Here is a 14,380-nt window from a genome sequence, read left to right on the forward strand (position 1 = left end):
GAGTTTTAGGAACCGAAAAAATTGTGTTCAAAAATTATACAGTAGGGTTGCTCCCATAGCTCGGTGGGTGGAGCGTTCGTCCCATGTGCTGGGGCTCTTGGTCCTCTGCGGTGGTCATTGGTCACTTCCCGCCTGTGGCCCATTTGCTGCGTGCTGTTCCCCCTCTCTCTGCCCCCTCTCCTGTCATATCTTCAGCTGTCCCTATCAAAATAAAGGCAAAAATCCCCCCAAAAATCTTTTTTTTTAATTATACAGTAAATTCATTCAAGTGAAAGTGAATGATAGTTAAAAATGTAACATTTTCTATTAAAACTATTTCATTTCAAGGCACCAAAATAATGACAAATCAGGTTCACTGCTCACTGTAACCAAATTTAGATTTTTTTTTTGTTTTTTGAGTTTCTAAATGAAAATGAGACATTTTGAGTAATTTCAGATACATATATATGTTTTTACAGTATAAAAATTATTATATTTGCCATTCTAAGAATATGTAGCCTATACAACAAATTTCCAAAAAAGTTTCACTAAACTAAAAGTAAAATATGCATCAGAGCCTGTATCTATGCCTGAGCTAGCTATGGTTTAGGGTTGCAAATTATAACCTCTGTCCTTAATCAATCATTAACTAACATTAACTTAATCAAAGTAAACTAAGTAAAACTAATGATCAAGTAATCAATTAATCATTACAAAATCTTAAAAATTTACATTTACCAAACAATACCAAATGCATTTTCCCCCTCAATCAGTTTTATTTCCACAGCAACATGTTCCACGTTCTCTGACAGCGTTATATACACCCTTAGAAATAAAGGTGCTAACTAGAACCAAATAGGGTTCTTCAGCTTGTTCCCATACCAGAATCATTTTTGGTTCTTGTTAGAACTTTTTAGAAAAGTTCACTTTGGAACCTTGGAAAGAGTTTTAAAGAGAACCTAACATAAGGGTTATACCAAGAACCATCAGTAAAAGGCTCACCTAGAGCCCCCTGTGAGAGGTTCTATAGAGAACCCTTTTATGGTGCCTAGAACCCTCTCTGGAGGTTCTATCCAGAACCTTTCTACCTTTCATAGAACAGGGGGTTCTACCAAGAACCTTTTTATATTCCAAGGGTTTTATGTAGAACACAGCCAGGTGGTTCTACCGAGAAGCATTTTATATTATGGTATGAAGAACTCTTCTTCTAGAAAGGATTCTTTGGATGAAAATGGAAATCTTCGTCTTACAAAGAACCCTTGACAAACCCTTTCTTCCAAACAGGGTTCTTCAAAAGCAAATTGTTCTGGGTACAGCCACAGCCCTTCAGGAGGAACCCTTTTGGGACCCTTATTTCTAAGAGTGCAGCCTATGAAACATGTAAAGAGCTGCATATTTTAGTTAATTTGATAGATGGGTTAAATTTTTCATGACTGATTAATGGATCATTGATTAAGTGTTATCACCCCTAGTATGGATGCCAGAAAATGTCTTCAGGGAAAAGAGAATTTAATAGTTGCAGCTCCAGACAGATTTTTTTTCTCTTTTTGGCCAAAAATGATTGTGAAGGTTTCAGAGCCCTGAACTAGTCCATAGCTAAACAGTGATACAGTTTTCTCATTTCAACTTAAAACTTGCAAAGACCTCAGAATTTGTATTAACCGCCACTAAAATTAGAGTTTTCACCCAAAATGGGTTGGAGGCATAACACAGGAGCGAAGTATGCAGATGTGTTGCTCTCTTCCATGAGGATCTGTCTGAATTAATGCTGCAGTATATACTGTGTTAGTGGTGTTTTCCTTTCATCTGTATGACTCATGGTAACACCTTCCACTTCACGTCCTTAAATTATACTGTTTAGCAGACGGTGTCACTTAAGTTGACTTAAGCCCCATTTGGACTGGATTTATGTCTCTGGAGGAGGTGGGCTGATTTTAACATTACCTGCCCTCATCGCTGATTTTAATCCCGTCTGTGTGAGTACTTTTTTTTCACCGCTATCCCAGTGACAATGAGAGCAACAATTTTCTGCAGTTTTTTTTTCTGCCAACTTTCTGGTTCTCTTGTAATTTAAATCCCATCCAGAGGGACTTCCTTGTATTTTAAAGCTGCTTGTCCCACTTTATTTATTTGCTGCTCAGTTTGAAGTTTGATGTTTGTGTGAAAGGGAAGTAAAAAAAATGTTTTTGCCAGCCTGATAGATGGAAACATGCCACTGTAACACCCACGTATAGGCTTCTTTGTGACTAATGTGACCACAGAAAAAAGGGAACGAGAGCTCATCAAATTTGCTGCTGGCATGTCGGACACAGGTCTGTTTTCTCTTTTGAGCCCCCATTTTCTAGCCTGTATTTGCATACGTTTTGAACAAATTGGCACCATTAAAAAGTGTAACGAATTAGCATTTTAGCATTAGCAGTTTCTCTTTGTAATCTTCAATAGATTTTCAGACCAGATACTGAAGAAAACTTTAAAAGTTCTTAAAGTTCTGAACACCTTTTTCTCTATGATTTCTAAGAGGAGTTATACACGCTGGACATTATTAGTAGCTAAATAATATCAATGTTTGTTTCATGTCTATGTGTGTTCTGATTTGACTTTGAGTTAAATTACTGAGGAGCAGAAGTTTAACAGGCTAGGTTAGCATACCTACAGCCTAACTTCAAATTATTTTATGCTACATGTGTAGATCAGTTGAGATATTATGCAGATAGAGATATAGTCTCTCTAACCTGGCTAACTAAACGCCACCCTGTTTGCCTACATCGTCTATTTTTCATTTCCTCAAAAATATTTTCTCAAATAATTTTGGGAGTTGAATAATGGCCGGTTTCCAAATACAGGCCGGGGGAAAACAACGGTGAATAAACTCCTGGTGTCTGTTATATGATTTGCACATAGGCGTAGACTTGAGTTGAACACTGGGGGGGCAAAAAATATTGGTCTGTATAATGTTGATGAAGTGAGGGGTAGGAATTAAAATTTTCACGAAAATGACACATTTTGACCAGATGACCACTTTGGTCTATTATCTAGTGGTATTAATAATTATTACTGAGGCACAAGAACGTCATTTTGACATTAATCAACATCATAATGAACATACACACTTTCAACCTGTGATCTGTCACCGTCCGACTGAACAGCCTCATGGACATCATATTTTACAATTCTTCATATTTTGAACTAATGAAATTTGTTAAAACAAGGCATTGGGTGTTTTTAAAGTCATGATATTGAGCTGAAACAGATTCCACAGTCCGTTGGCATGCAGAGGCTGCTGCTCAGCGCAGTAGACGCTCCTTCAGTGTGCACTTCAGTGGTTAATGTAGTAGACTGAATAAAGTTAATGATCACTGAAAGTTAGAAAGTAAAACTCTAAACACTTTGTGTGAGGCTTTGGATCAATTCTGGCGATTTTGGCGTTTTCCTTCAGTGAGGGGCACTTTTTGTCACAGTCAAGTGCTGAAGGTAAATCCAGCTGATGCTGTGGTATTTCATACTGATGTGTTTTGGAAAAATAATAATAATCCATTATAGTTATATAGCGCTTTTCAGGATAACATATGAAGTATGGATTTATTGTTCTTGAAACTTTGGGCTTCACCTGGAATGTTGTCTAATATTTCAAATGTCGCAGCAAACCTCGGTCCATCAGATTTTATCCCTCCAGTGCAGGGCACAATTTACATCTGCATTGTTTAATATTTTGAATTATTTCCACACAAAGCTGGTGGCAGACATCATGTTGTGTGTCTCACTCAGATGGCAGAACCACAAGTTACTGTATTAAGTTCATTAATGATCGGAGGTGCTTGAATTCATGCTTTAATTAAAGCACTCGGTGTGCTCAGCCGGTAACACATAGAGCAACAAAACACACACCAGCCTGCGTGAAAATTAATTAGCAACATGCTATGACTTTGTTTTCCTTTCCTGCCAAATGCCAGTTAAATTTATTAGTCTATGGCTATTCTATAACTGTATTTTTTCCTGCTTTGCCCCAAGATTGGGGGGTTACTGCCCCCCCAACTTCAACTTTGGGGGGGTGTAAAACCCAATGCCCCCCTGGAGATGGTGCCTATGGATGTGCATGCTAACTAAGCATAATGTATATTTCCATCGCTATAACTTAATAAATTAAAAAATCTAATCATTTTATTTTTAACACAGCATGATTGTCGAATTGTGGTTGTGAGCATATGCAAGGTGATTGACAGTCAAACTCTACAATGTAGTGATGTACAAATGCCACAAGATGGCAGTAGTGGCATTTGAAGTAACTGAATTTTCCTGCAAATGTTTCACAATAAAAGCCTTGTTAGGAAATGAAGGGATTCTACCCATTGAAACACTAGAGGGCTTCTCATTTGAAACAGATACAGGATGTGTTGAGTTTAAAGTTAAAGCAGCATAATGTGGTAAACAAACTTCAACAGGAGCGCAAAAAATAAGCAGGCTTCATACTATAATGAAAGCTAATAAATATAACAGAGTAAATTAGAAATAAAGGCCTGTCTCTAATATTAGCCTGCTTCAAATAAAGGTACCCTCTGTAACTTACGGTAAGCTAATTTTCTTACAAGTTAATACGATACAAATAGTCAATACAAGATCAGAATTAGATGTGAGGAAGCCACAACTAGAAAAATAATAGAAATTAAAAATTTTGAAGAGTTTTCCAGCTGTGGGGTCTGAACCCCCCACAGGGTCACTGACTATTCTGATTCTTGTTTGACGTTTTAGTATTTTAATCATAATTTCAGTATTATAATAATAAAAAGATTTAAAGTATATGGTCGTTTCTGTAGAACCCTTTTGCAGCTCCTTCTGTGGTCTTAGAAGTAGAACACAAAGGTTCTCAAATTAATATGACAGCTTGACAGCTCTAATTGCTGTTATTATAAAAAATTTGGGAGCTGAAAACAGGATGACAGGCCAGAAAAAAGTTTACTGATTCTGATCAAAACTGTCAGAATATATGTACAGTCTGTGGTTCATAATTTCAGTTGTATGTTTGTATCATTAGTGTTGTGACTGAAAAACCAGAGTGTGCTGAAGTGAGTTTTATCAGACATTGTAAAGGACATGTTTTCTTACAATATATTTTATTTTAATCAGCACACAGGGTCATATTGTATCATTAAGTTTGTTTTATTTTTCAGCTGTGCCAACTGTTAATCTTGGTGAAATCTAACTTCTTAAGCAAACATACTTTAAATGAATGCACACAGAACTGACACTGCTGCTGAACACTGTCTGCTGTGTGATCAAAGATATTTCAGTTCACTGTTTGATCATCTATATGTAGTTTATTTATGTATTTATTAATATTTGTGATTAAATCTATTTTTAACATGATAATGATGTCCTTGTTTTTTTTAGCTGCATAAATGTTAAAATAAAAACCTAACTTTGAAAGTCAGCTTATAAGCCAACAAGGCTAAAACGTAGAGATGCATGATATGGATTTTGTTCAGGCAACACTGAAAACTGATAATTACCTGCTTCTTTTCTGATGGCTGATAACAATGAGATAGCCAATAATTTTGCTTTTCTGTATTTTAGTTCATAAAAAAACTTAACAATTATACATACCTTTCAACTAGTTTACTTAAGTAAAAGCATGAATACCACAATGTAAAAATACTTAATTACAAGTAAAAATCATGTCAAAAATTATGTCATCTATTATGAGTTCGCAGATATGATTATAATTTAGCTTTTATAGAGGATTTTGCCTAAGAATTTCTTCAAAATACTTTGACAATCTGTCAAGTCACATATGAGTATAGCCCAGTGGTTCACAAACTGGGCGAGGTGGGGCTAAATGTAAAGAAATGACACATGCTGCAGTGCATGCTAGCTGCTTTCTCTGGAAGAGCAGCGACTCTGATCTAATGGACTTCTTGAATTCAGTTACTAACGTCCCATATTGTCAGATTTTACACTTGTGACCCGACCCTCCAACCTTTTCCAGATCGCCCCATTTTCACCTATAAAAAAGCCTCTTCTATCAGAGACAGACTAGTACATAACTACCTACCACTCACAAACATAGCAAATGCAACTACCATGACAACATTATGCGCTCGCAAACATCCACGGACTTGAAATCAAACTGCACCTACCAACACAAGGATTTTATAAACTGCAACACCACCTATGTTGTCTGCCGCCTCATGTGCACCTGTGGGTGTTTTTATGTGGGCCGCACATAATGCAGAGTGAAGGATCGCATCAGCGAACACAAACACACCATGAAAACAAACAGTACACCACAGTGAGACACTTCAACAGCAACAACACCCCCCAGAGAACAGAAGGAACTGAACATGTCAAAACCACCACAAGAGGGGGGAATCACCTCAAGAAACTTTTTGGATCTTCAAATTTGATGATTTTCCCCCGGCCTCAACAAAGACATCGATTTTAAACCATTTTTGTGAGACTTCCTTTTCACCACTGCAGTTATCTTTTTCTCTTTTCTTAAAAACAACTCTTTCACTCTTAATTCACATGAAGTGTGACGGCACACCTGGAAGCACCCAACACATGTCTTCTTTACTATCCTTTCCTCTCTGTACAAGAGTGCCTCGGACCGGCCAGACCGACCACTCCAGCACTCGCCGGGTAAGAAATTAATAAATTACAACCAAAAAAACAGTGTTGGAGGAATTATGGTTGTCAAGATGTGAACCATCACCATATATTTTGGGGAAAATATAGAGAATTATTGTAAAGAAATGCCTAAAGCAATACAAACCATCTTTAACACTCATATACCATTAGATTTCAGACCTGTATGTATTTAGGATGTATCTCCCCAGAAGTAAAATGTAGTGATGGATATTTAATGGGTGTGCTGCTGGCGGCAGGGAAAGAGGCTTTGACCAAAAGATGGATGACACGTGCTGGACCTGCTATAAATATCTGGATAGATGTGACAGAGATTTATAAGATTAAAGAATCACTTTTTCTGTCAACTTAAAGATGGACATCTTCAGATGATGTTGAAAAAAATGGCTGTCATACAAATATGTGACACCAGATTTTATCAAGATAATGACTTCAAGAAACATTAATCATTTTTACTGATTTGTCATTTATTGTATTTGTGTAAGTGTATAGATATGCAAAAGTAACATTTTTATATGATTGATTATGATATGATTATTCCTTCGGTTACTCTATCAATTAATTCATCGATTAATCTAACAATTATTTTGTAATTATTCAATTTCATAACAATTAATTTACCTAAAATACAAATCAAAATAATGGGACACAGAAAGCACATCAGAATAATGATAATAGTGGCAAATTTTACATTTAGTCTGATTTCCACTCTGTTTAATAGACTCCATGTTAGATGTCTGATCAGAATAATACTGAACCTCAAATCAAAAGGAGCTGTGATGCATATTAATTTAATAACTAATCATTGTCAACCCTTCACTGAACTGAAAAATCAGTATTTTGACTTCAAACTTAAACTGCTTATGACATGAAGTTATTTCATCAGTGGAGTCATATGCTGGTAAGATGATGACTGGCAGTGTATTTGTATCAGTGTGGAGCAAAGAAAATACTTTGAGTTGTTTTTCTGGTGACTGAAATGAATTACAGACAGTCTGTAACGTCCCACATGTTGATAATCCTCATATATGGTGTTTGGGTGCTGCAGCTGCAGGACGAGGACAGGTTGCTCATTGCTTCACGTCCAACACTCGTGTGGAGCAGTTTGTCCTGTTGTGATAAGTCATGTCCGGTTTGTGGAGCTACAGAGAGCCATACTGTTGTGTCTCTGTCTAAAATACTTCCACCTTTTTGATGATCGTGGCAAGTCCTGCTCTGTGCAGCTCGTTCTCCACATGAATCCATGCTCTGACCAGGTGCAGCACTTCAAGAACACATCGACACACGATACGATATGCAAATTGACATATTTTTATAATCAATGGCGTCGATTACATTGACGAGCCCTAATTGGCTAATATATGTAGACACCGATATAGGCCAATATATACTGTGCATTCCTACTAAAAAGTTCTCACAGCACCTAGAAACTAATAGAATTTAAACATCTATCGCAATTGGGCATCCCCTGTCTGTTGATGAAGACCAGGGAATATGTTCGAAAGCTCTAGAAAAATTATTATTATTATTCATCTACATATTTCATCTGCAGCATCAACTAAACGTAAAGTGTAAACTTTGTCACTCTTGTCTCCAGGCTCTGTCATTGCTGCAGTGTGTTTCTTTTAAAGAGAAGTAACACACATGCACTCATATCTTCAGCTCTACTGCATTAGAATGGAGACTCTGCCCTTTATTTACCTGTTGCCATGGTGAATTATAGTGTTGGAGCTTCATTGATGGTGGCTTCTTTTCATTCACCACACGCACTCAGAGTGAACTCACACAGCTTGTTAAACCTGTGTCTCGGAGCAGAGCCTGGTCTGTATCTCTACAAACCCAATTCCAAAGAAAGTTGGGATGTTGCGTAAACCATAAATAAAAACGGAACACAATGATTTGCAAAAAACACAGACAACAGAAAGATAGAAGGAGATATTTACTGTTCAAACTGATTAACTTTGTTTTTTGTAAATATGGTCTTTTTCTTCTTTAGCCTGTAGTTCAAAATGTCCACAATGATTTCTGAAAATGATCTGATGTGTGCACTCTGAGGACACTAATTGAAGTTTTGAAAGTGAAATTCTTTCTCATTCTGGTGCTCAACAGTCCACAGTCTCTGTTGTCGTATTTTGTGCTTCATAATGCACCACATATTTTCAATGGGAGACAGGTCTGGACTGCAGGCAGCTCAGTCTAGTACATGAACTCTTTTACTATGAAGACATACTGTTGGAACATGTCCACAATGTGTCTTGACATTGTTCCACTGAAAAAGACGTCATCTGGATGGCAGCATATGCTGCTCCGAAACCTGTTTGTACCTTTCAGCATCAATGGGGCCTTCACAGATGTGACAGTTACCCATGATGCCATGGTCACTAACACATCCACCATACCATCACAGCTGCTGTCTTTTAAAGTTAGTGCTGGTAACAATCTGGATGGTCCTTTTCCTCTTTAGACCAGAGGACACAATGTCCATGATTAGTGAAAACAATCTGAAATGTGGACTCATCAGACCACAGCACACTTTTCCACTTTGCATCAGTCCATCTCAGATGAGCTCCAGAGAAGTCTGCAGTGTTTCTGGATGTTGTTGATATATGTCTTTCTCTTTGCATGGTAGAGTAACATATCTATAAAAAATACTCTATCAGTTTGAACATTAAATATCTTGTCTTTGTACTGTATTTAGTGAAAAGTATTTGCAAATCATTACATTTCATCACAGTTTTCCTCAGCAGATGATTTCTTCCAGTTCTTGAGGCAATGCAATGTTAATTACCATTTCTAAAGACTTATTCATGTTGGTTTAAAACTTCTAAAGATTTTAAATTAATTATTGACCTTGAAAACGGTATCCGACCATAATCTAATGAGAATCTATAATCTGACCACAAGGCCTGATTAAGTAGCTGCTCAGATGTTTTCAATCATAATGTACAACCTTCCTCAGCCGCTCATCTGAGAGATCAATAGTTCTGTATGATCCAAGTCTCCAGAACAGCTTCAAAATGGACCTTGGACCTTCACTTGTCCAAGTGAACATTTTAAATACAACTGAATGTTTCTAGAACAGCAACAGTAATGTTTACAACAGCAAAGTCTCTATATAAACTTAATATCTGACTGGAAACACTGGAAATGCAATCCTGCTAATAATCCCTATTTTTACTAATTGCAATCAGATTGTCTTTTTTTCTGTAACTGTGATGGAATCCAGTTACCTTTTTTGTATCCTGATTACAAAATCATGTTACATATAATCCAGTACCTCCTAAACCTGGCTATGGCACCCAACAAAGTGAGTGACAAATAAAACTTTCACCGTTATTTTGTCTTAAAACCAGAAAAGAAAATTCTGACATCATCAAAAAACAGAATACATTTTTAAAGTAACCCTCCCAAGCCAGATGACACCAGCTGCCATTGTCAGTCAAAGAAACAAAGACGGTGATGGTTAAACGCAACTAGATGAAAGCTGGGACATGCGTATGAGCTGCAGCAAATAAACAAAATGAACTCACAAGATGTTAAAAAAGAAGCATTCTCACACCTATTTTCCTTTTTAAACAGAAAACCATAACCAGTCACCATCTGAATTTAAGTTTCTCTCTTTTACAGAACTAAGATGAGTTTTAAAGGAGTAATATATAGCCATTGCTCATGCAAAAATGACTACAGCAGTTCAAACAGAGAGTTGGACCCATAGACTGTATATTAATAAGTTGTGCTGTTTAATATGATCTACAGTTGAACCAGTTTGATTCCTCCCACCCCTCTTTCTCAGACACAGCAAAAAAAAGCAGGCTGCAGGAGCTCTGCAGGAGCTCTGCAGGATGTGCGAAACGACAATAACAAGTTAGGACGAGTCCTCCACTGTAAGCTGATCAGCTGTTTATAACTGTCAGTTGTCTGTCAATTTTAAGTTAAATCAGTTATTCTGAGAACAAAAGCCCACTGCTCTGAAATAACACACTCTGGACAATGAGTTCAGTGGCAGCCTGTCAAACTCCATTAATATTTTTGCTCAATTTAACAGTTAACAGACACTAACTCACTCAACGAACATCCTGCAATAATCTGAACTTTGATGAATGTGAAATGGACATACAAAACAGTTATTCTGGTCTGGAATGTAAATTTCAAAGGGTGATATAACAGCTACAGCGTTCATGTCTAGTGAAGAAATAGGTTTCCTTGATCTCTGATTACACACTGTAGTGATTTTATGATTTATTATAGTAAATATATTACAGATTGCTCCTTTAATTGCCTTGTTAACTCCATAAAACAAACTTCATTTAAACTCTTTAGACAGAAACTCAGTTAAACTAAGCAAAACTGTCTTGTCCAGTCTTTCCACTATTACAACAATCATCAGCTCTGGTTTGGTTGAAATAAACCCTTAATTCACTGTGATAGATGTGAACATATTCTGGCTCTACGGGCTGTTTTCATTTCACTAATCCTCTAAATCAGTGGGTGGGAAGGAGGAGCACTTGTCACTCATGCAGACCATTAAATTAGCAAAAAAAAAAAAAAGATAAAAAAAAAAGCATGAGTAAACCTACCTGCAATGGACTCACCCAATCATGACAGCTAGCCGTATGGCAAATTGTTGAGAGATCATCCCTCCATCAAGTGAGCATGTACGGGTGTCTGCTCCCATTGGTTAATGTGAACCCTCTCAAGCGGCACTGCTGGTCCTGGAGAGTAAATGATCGTACATGTTCAGAAGAGCTCGTATTTTCTTAAGAAAAAGCAAAAGCTGTTAGCTGGTGTTTTGAGTTTTGCCTCCACTTAAGCTCCATCCACAAAGAACACCATAATGATGGTAATCTGAATAATGTGAGTTTTGCAAAAGTGTTTGGAATTATGCTCCATTAAAAACCTTCTTCATGAGCCCTTCTTCTTCTTGCTAAGGAGCCCAAAAGATTGATTTCAGTACCTTTAATATTTCAGGTAAAGTTAATCGAATAACAAGTCTGAAAAATACAGAACATCAGCAGACTCTGGAAGTTCTTGTCTCAATAATCTGAAGTTGTTCAAGCAAGTATAAGTATAGAAGTGTTTTTTAATGTTTTGTATTGTTGTCTTTATCCTGTTCAGCTGTGTTTGTAAAAATGATGAGCTGGGACATCAGCGGCCTCCTGGACTGTTTGACAGCAGGCTATTAGCCTGTTATGCAGTAAAATTGGCTTTTTTTTCTTCTTCTTCTAAGAAAGAGAGTTTCAGAGTGGATTGGTCAGTCATCATGTCTGACAGAAACAGGTCAGTCAATTGTTCTGGTTTGCAAATTGCTTTCACACACTTGATGGGGGCTTTGCTTTCTTTTAACCTTTGAGTCCAGAGAAGGTTGAGGGAGCTGCATGTGAAGGTGAAGCTCTCCATTCACCTGTCAGTCTGTGCTTCATCACCCACCTGTCATTATGAGCTGTCAGAAATAACCCGGAGGATGAATTCATAAATGCAGTCGAGTGTGAGAGTGAGAGTGTGGGCTCAGAGTCAGGGACACAGTGAGGAGTTTAGAGTAGGACGGGTACTTTGTTAAGGTAGTTTGGACACCTGGAGCTGCTCCACACATTATCATTCTATAGTGGGAAAAGCACTCTGGCTTCTTCGTAATTCTTTCAACCAACTGACCTTTCACCAAGCACTGCCCTCCTTAGTTACTGTTGCTAAGCCTGCCAAACTTTCCTTTCCCGTGCTACACTGCATCGAGACGTTTCCCCCACCCTGAATCTCGACCCCTTAAATTCCTAGCCGCTCAGCTCAACAACCGACCTCCTTTCCCCTCGACCCCTCTCATTTCATCCATCCCAACTCCCACTGCCGTTCCAAATAAAACACTTTCACGCCGAACTTATGTTGCGGTCTTCTTCTTGAAAGCAAACTTAAAATGTGAACATGAAAATATACCTCTGATTCTGAAAATGAACCCAAACTGCTGCTGCATCTGCAGCACGACTGCATGAAAAAAACTGCCAGTCACAACCCAGAAAGCTGTACACAATCATGTCAGTCACAGTTTGAATGTAGTCAAACATATTTATTTCCCGGCTGACCCAAATCTCATCACTATATTACTGTTTTCACATGAAAACCTTGTATGTATATCTCCTAAATGCCAACTGTTCTGCAAGCTTTAAGCTTTAAGTCATAATCCTTATGATATTTTATATTAAACCCCATGTTTGATACTATTTATGGCCATTATAGCCACTCAGAGGTATGTGCTTGTATAATATCCTCTGTATAGCCTTCACTTTAAGGAAAATATAAATAATTTTGATGTTTAGACAATGAGCATGCATTTCTTAAATTAAAATTCAAATACACTTTTTAAAGGGTTTACATGTCAAAGAATGTTGTTGCAAGGTTTTTATTTTGCTGCTGTTATTTAAAATGAAATGCTGCTACCTAATCTTTTAGTTCATATAGATTAAGTCATCATATAAGATCTGTGGGTATTCCTGTGACATCTGCTTGTCTGTTTAAATATTTGTGAATACATATTTGCGTGTGTGTGTGCACATGTGCAGGCATGTCTCTTCCTTGCCAGGTCAGCGGCGGATTGCGTAACAGCTGCTGGTGGCTGTGGTCTGCACTACAATGTGTTACATAAGACAATTTGATGTTCAGAGTTATAATCCGGCCTGTGCTGCCTGAGCGCTCCCCATCTGGGATTTCCAGCCTGTCCTCGTCCTGAGCTCCGCTCCGCTCTGCTCTCGCCTCCCCTTCACACAGACACCAGCTCCACATATAAAGACAGGTCAGGATGTCCCCTTTGACCAGCACTTTGATCCGTGACAGGGTGTCTCACAAACTGCTGAGTCTCTGATGTTGTCACCATGACGACTCTGCACACAGGAAAGTATATTGTCATGAGTTAACTGAGCCCATTCATTTTAATAACCACATATCCATCGCTCTGGCAGCAATTCTGGACAAACTTTAAAATTTTATCCTCACTTTTAGTAAAGCTCTATAAACATAAAAAATGTAGAACACAGTCAAACCTATCCAGCACATTTATATTGATGTAGTAAAGAATCAGCCAAAAGGGATTAAGGCTCTTAAGGCAAATTTATACTTTCTCTATGTAGCAGGTCTGCTCTTCACAATCTCCATTCTTCAAACTCTGTTTTATGTGTTGTGGGTGTCATGAATGACTCAAGAACAACTGCTGTCTTGCCAACCAGGGGGATTTATTCTGTGTGTAACACATAATATCAGTTCAGGACCTTCTCATGAGCAGGATTCTACACACACACACACACACGCCTCCTCAGCAGGGCTACAGCCTGCTGACTGCATCACTCGTGTGCCACAGTCTTTAATACATTCAGTACATTCAATACATGTCAATCTAGTCTAAAGTTACAATTACAATAACCCTTAAAATTGTCCGATCCAGACGCATCAATTTTTGTATTTTCTTAAAGGAGAAATCTGTAATATATTTACTGTAATAAAATTTCTATTCTGGCCTGGAATAGTTTCTGTCTGTTTCACATTAATTAGAGTTCAAATTAATGCCGAATGAGTAAGTGTCTGCTTATGAGTCATAATACATCATGCATGATCTTGTGGAAAGTGTAGATGTTTATAACTGTTAAATTGAGCAAAATGTTAATGGAGTTTGGCAGCAGTGAGACAGGCAGCCACCTAAACTGAAGTCCAGAATGTGTTATTTCAGAAAATAAGCAATTCAAAAGAAATTTAACATAGCAAGGTAACAAAGAGGAAGCTCATA

Source organism: Lutjanus erythropterus, chromosome 18, assembly GCF_056507025.1.
Source record: "Lutjanus erythropterus isolate fLutEry1 chromosome 18, fLutEry1.hap2, whole genome shotgun sequence".
Taxonomy (NCBI): domain Eukaryota; kingdom Metazoa; phylum Chordata; class Actinopteri; order Lutjaniformes; family Lutjanidae; genus Lutjanus; species Lutjanus erythropterus.